General features: G+C 43.9%; 1 protein-coding gene across 7 annotated transcripts in view; it reads left to right on the top strand.

Annotated features, from left to right (window-relative positions):
• Window positions 1-6000, top strand: part of PCBP3 (poly(rC) binding protein 3) — a 259617-nt gene that overhangs the window by 206706 nt on the left and 46911 nt on the right. For all 7 annotated transcript variants that reach the window (XM_074264505.1, XM_074264507.1, XM_074264506.1 and 4 more), the window contains one exon: window positions 3083-3158. The gene's annotated coding sequence lies outside the window, so the exon portion shown is untranslated. The remainder of the gene's footprint in view (window positions 1-3082; window positions 3159-6000) is intronic.

The following is a 6000-nucleotide window of genomic DNA, read 5'->3' as shown; positions in this document are numbered from 1 at the left end:
TTCCCAACCAAAGGACTCCCTAGCCCCTGCTCCCCCTGGGCATTGTTCTCCCTACTAGAATATATGCTCCTTGTGGGCAAGGACTCATTTGAATTTTTTCTTTGTATTGCCCACATATGTCCGGCACATAGGACCAAATGGAGGATCTTCGAGGGCAGAGACTCTTACTTTTATTCCTTGGTATCTTAGTGCCTAGCAGGACACACAGTAGGTGCATAATAAAAGCTTTTGGAATTGACTTCAATTGAATAATTATGAATGGAAGATCTTTGAGGGCAGCGAATATTTCTTTTATTCCTTGATATCTTAGGGCATAGCACACCCAGCACACAGTAGGTGCATAATAGAAGCCTGTAGAATTGACTTTGATTGAATAATTATGACTGAGGATGCTAAAGGCAGAGGAGAAGAGGATGAATGTGTATCCCAGGATCTGTCTGGGAAGGGGGGGGGGTTTGGGATTAAGTCATAGCTACCCCTTTGTTTGGGGATTTATTCATCTCTTAGGAGCACAGTTAAGTGCCCTAAAGGATTCGTGTTTATGGGAGTGCTCTCCCCGGCTGAAGCAGACAGGGAAAATTGCTAGAAAATATAAGGTCAAGGGAGAATATGGAGATCACCGATGCCTTTGTTTGATGGGCGAGAAGACTGTGGCTTTTCCAAGTGTCGCCCAGACAGGCTGAGAGCACCCGGCCTACCTCCTGGGGGGAGAGTGTTGCCAGCTATTAGATCCCCAAGAATTTTAAACGGTGGGATTTCCTTGTCAGAGAACCTGAGGGGACACTTAGTGTGCGCTATGGATCTCCCCAGCAAGACAACTCTAGGGGATGCTGGGAAATCCAGCCGGGGCTCTCCAAATGGCTGGCTGGCTTTCTCCAGGAGAGTGAACGGCCAGCGCTGAATGGTCTCACTGGAAAGCAGCGCCCCCAAATTTTCCTTCTGTCTGAGCCCCTTCTGTTCCCGGCCTCGGACTGGCAGGCCCAGATGTATTTTTATTTCACCAAACTGTAGCTGAGTGTCTTTAATCCCTCAAAAGCTTGGCCTGATTCTTTAATCCTGCTTTCATTTTTGCTACAAAACCCCTTTCAGCCTCTGGACTCGTGCAAAAGTTTACTTAGAAGATTATTTAGGAGCTAAATTAAACTGCTGTTCTCTGCCTGGGAGGATTATACCCATTCCGAGTCTGGGGTTTGGGGGGAAATGGTCCTTACCCGGGCAGGGCGGCCATTCCGGGTGGACAAAGAACACGTTCGGGCTCCGTGCAAGAAATCATGGATTTGAATTCAGGGAGGAGGGGCTGGGGAGGATCGTTCCGGAGGAAAGAGGAGTGAACGGTGGGCAGCTCCTTCTCTGCAGCCTGAGAGAAGGAGTGGTGGAAGCCGCCTTGAGCTCCTGCAGTTCAGAGAATCAGGAGCCATCTGTGGCCCAAGCTTATTGGTGCTCTCTGCACTTATGGCAACTCTAAGAGGGGGTGAGATGATCCGGGTGGTTGCAAAGTAGCAAATTTTGACGTCCCGTCCCCAGAATGTCCTCACTGTGGGGGCCTCCCACAGAGGAAGGGCTGCCTGGCAGGTAGTGAGCTCTCCTTCGCAACAGAGTCTGGGCAGTGACTCGTGGGAAAAAGAAGAAAGGGGCCAGGGCTCAGATTCCGGGGTACGTCCCAGGCATTTTAGACCATGACAATGGAGTCCATACCCGCTCCATGGAAAGAAGAGGCTGGTGGCTCTCACCAGCTAAGATAATGCCCATCCTGCCCTTGCCCAGGCTCATTGGGCACGTGAACGAGTTTCCATAGAAGTGTCGGGGCATAGAATTCACACTTTGAGGTGATGGCTCCGGGAAGCCGTGGGAATACTGACCACATTGCACATGCACACAGATATTCCCACTTTCCTTGGCTAAAAGTTCTAGCTTGCTGGAGCCATTAAGTTGGACTAGGTAGACCAGCTTGCCTTCCTTGGCCAATTAGCTCCGTCTAACTCAGGGTCAGCCGGCTCCTGGGTAAATCATGTTTTATTCAAGGACAGGACAAAGTCATTCAGTCTGGGCAGCCCAGGTCTCCAGCAGTCTCCCCTCTGGAGGAAGAGTGAAGGCGTCAGTGTTCTTGAGCTGACCATAGTCCGGGGTGATGGAGGCCAGGCCTCTGCTTCCCCATCTATCCCCTGGAGCTGCTCATTTGGACCTTGTCGCTCTCACCCAGGGCTCCTAGGGGACTTCTGAATTTCTCATGTGCACGTTAATGGTTCCTAGTATGGGACCCATCTAGGTAGTATCCTGCTCAGTACTTGTGGCCAACCAAGGACAGTGGCACTTAATTAATAACACGTAAAAGCACTGACAGGAGAATGTGGACTCTAGAACGGGAAGGGACCTTAGGTATTAGGAGTTTAGCTTTCCCCAGGGTCAGTGTCCCACAGTGAGTCAGTCAAATGAAGCGCACAGTAGGCCCCATGTCCAGCCTCATCAGTGCAATTCGTCCTTCCTGTCCCTGACCTCATGCCAACTTCTCAAGGTCGGGCGTCCTCTACCATAGAAAACTGGTGCCGGGAGTCAGACTCAAGGGGTATCCTGCGCCTCCCTTCCTGGAGGGAACCCTCAGCCCCTGCCCCAACGTGCTTTCAAGGGCAAGCTTTCCAGAGGAAGCCTTGCGTGATAACGCCCCAAGAACTGGTTCAGGAAGAAGCAGCCCAAACAATCCCTAACTCGATTCTCATAGAAAACCAAACAAAGCCAAATAAAACCCAAAGCCATAGCGAGATCAATCGGGGAGCCTGTGCTTTTGTTCACCCTTCCTATCACAAGGGCTCGGCTGGTGCTGCCTCGTGTCCTGGAGGCAGATGGATTTGTTCAGTGGACCTTTAAACCAACCCAAAGTCATTGACATGACAGCAGCGGCAGTATTGGGTGCATCCCATGCCCAGGAAACCAAGGGATTTGGGGGAAAAATAGGTCACGTGCCATTGGTGCCCATCACGTGGCCCTCTTCCCGAGGCCAATGGGAGGGTTAGTGCTCTCCGATTTAGAACAAAATATCACTGTGATTATTTTTCTCCCCTTAGCATTTGTCATCTTCTCCAAACAGGGAAAGAGTGACCATCTGTCCGAAACCCGCATCAAACCAAATCAGTTCCCAAACAGCAAAGCTGCTTTGATTTGAGGTAAGGAGATTTTACAACAGACTTTTCTGAGGGGACAGAACTTCGGGAAATTAAAAATGCTGTTATAGACTTCTCTTGTAAAGACTGATGAGGGGGAGAGCACCAGGTGGACCAAGGAGGTTCGCAGCCTAAAACAAAGCCCACTGAGTGAGCGTATTTGATCACAACTAACAATAAAGGGCATGAATTTCTTCATAAGTGGAAAAAAGGGAAATTGGAGTTTTATAAGCCTATTCTTTGACAAGATGCAAATGAATTTATTTCTCTTAAACATATTAGCTATTTGCTAATTCATTCAAGTTTTTTGGGTTTTTTTGCTTGCTTCGGCAATACAGAAATGTTTTTTAAGGATCAATTTATTATATATATTATAATATATTAATATATTATTATATTATAATATTATAATTGTATTATAATATATTAAAATTGGTTTAGAATTAGATAGAAAGTTTTATTTCTAAAAAAAGAAGTCTATGGCACAGTAAAGGTGTTTAATAAATATGTTTTGGTTGAATAATTGTTCAATTTTAATAGAGACCGCCTTGAAATTATATTCTCAGCTTTTCACAACGCCATTTACCCAGTGCCCAACACCTTGCTTTGCACCCAATGGGGACTTAGGAAGTATCCGTTGGGTTTGCTGGAAGTGGATTTATGCTTTACAAAGTCCTCTCCTATGCATGCACCATTTAATGATGTGGAATCTTGGAAAGGGGAAAGAAAATAAATGTTTTCATTTTTTAAAAAATCTTATTCAATGAGTTAATGATGCCTTATGAAAAGGATTTTTCTTTCCTCACATTTAGAATGGCATCCTCTCTGATTTCTTTGTGACTATAGCCAACCTAAATTCTTTCAAAGTTTTTCCATTTGGTTCCATTTATACGTATCAAGGAAAAATCATGGGCCAGGTCTCAAAGTGGTCATTGGACGGAGGCATTTCTAAAGCCGTCATCTTTCTAATTGTGCTTTAGGATCAAGAAATACAAACCCTCAAAAAAAAAAAAAAAAGAAAGGGTCCAATGTAACTACTCTGTGCCCCACCAATTTAAGATCAGCCAAGTTTTTATACTGGTATTGGAAAAATGGCTAGAACTTTTCTTCTCTCTGGTGTGCTTGTCACTTAATTGGGACATGTTCCAATCTAGGGCTGTTTATACCGCTTTAGAATATGAAGTGATTTTTGTATTTGCCTGTTGCTTTTTTCTTTAGAATTATCCCAAGGGTGGAAAGAGGTTAATCATTTTACATATGCAAAGGAATTAAATAAGATTAGCCTAATTTGAGATTAAGGAAAAACAAACAAACATACAAAATTCTCCGAGTAGCCATATGAGCCTTTTTTTGAGAGTATTGTCTGAAATTGGATTAAGTTACATTTGTGGTATTAAGTATTCATGTTAATTATAAAAAATTCCTTTTTTTCTCCTTTGAATCATTTATTTAAAAACGATGAATGGTAGGCAGCATTTCTGTTTTTATCTTCTAGCCCATAGAAAGTAAAAAGTAAAATAATTCCCAACTTTCCCTTTTCTAAACCATTGCCTTGTGTGGAGAATTTGCTTCATTGAAATAAGGTGAGAAGGAGTCAAAACTGTTTTGTGTGTTTGGGAGGTTTGTGATGTGCTATCAAGCTTATATTAATATTTAGGAAAGCCTAAAGTTTGTATTTTACATGGATTGAAACATGATGGTTTTATTATTTCTCTTATCCAAACCCACACACCCCAGATCGCCAGTCCATCCTTAATGTCTTCTAGCTACCAGGAGACACAGCTGCTTTTGTCAAGCAAAAGTAACGTTCTCGTTAATGGCTAATACCCATTAATGGCTAGCAAAGCTGGCCAGGTTCCCCTTTCCTCCTCCTGTCTCACCCCTGGCCACGGATGCTTTAAAACAGACGGGTTCCAGCTCTAAACAAAATGACTGGTTCCCGCTCTAGAAACGAAAATGGCACCGATGTCAAGGATTAGGAAATGGTGATTTATGTTCATCTAATTTTCCAGATATAAAAGTGAGATTTATTAAGATAACCCTTGGCCATCTCTTTAAAGCCATGTTAGCAAACTGTCATTATCTTAATAAAGAGGAAACTTTGCACATGGATCGCCATTGTCTCTCAGATTCTGCCCCGTGATTCCGTCTGATTTTCTATTTCTACCTCAATGGGTCAGGTTTTCCCCCCATTGAAGACAATAAAGCTAGATCGCCAGTGAATAATGGAGCCCGTTGGCCATTCTCTCTCTATTTTAGAAGGAAATGAGAGTTTGTGAGTATCGTTTAATAGTGCGCAGTTAGAAAATGCTCGGTAATGAATTCCATTTCTTAGGATTCTATCTGCTATTTCTTGTCTTGATCCTTTTGGGAATACAAAAGCCAACGCAAGGGGCTTTGTCCCTGCATTAATTATTCTCTAGAATTCTTTCCCCTGATTCTGTGGCAATTGGAATGCCCTAATGTTGGGGGCTGTAGCCCCCCTTTGATATTTCTTGTTTAATCTCCAACTTCCTTTGGGCTACTTTCCGTGTTCAGCCCCCATGCTAATGATCTGAAATTCCTTTCTGGGGAGAGACTGAAGGAGATAACGGAGAATTTTTATCTTATTTACAATAATAAGAAAATTCCTGTCTTATTTACAACAACAGAGAATTCTCGTATTATTGACAAATATCTCCGGAACCTCTTGAGAACATCTCTGTGCAAACATTGTTTTGATGACTCTAGTTATGTATATAAGGAAGGCTGAAAAATGAAATCTTCGCATTTGGTGTATACCAGCCAATGCCCATCCATCAACCGCCGTCCCCCCTTTCAGGCAGTTCGGGTCTTCCTGGAGGCC

The sequence above is a fragment of the Sminthopsis crassicaudata genome, chromosome 4, assembly GCF_048593235.1.
Source record: "Sminthopsis crassicaudata isolate SCR6 chromosome 4, ASM4859323v1, whole genome shotgun sequence".
NCBI classification, from domain to species: Eukaryota; Metazoa; Chordata; class Mammalia; order Dasyuromorphia; family Dasyuridae; genus Sminthopsis; species Sminthopsis crassicaudata.
Note: the sequence above shows the minus strand (reverse complement) of the source record. Positions and strands in the feature narration are given on the sequence as shown.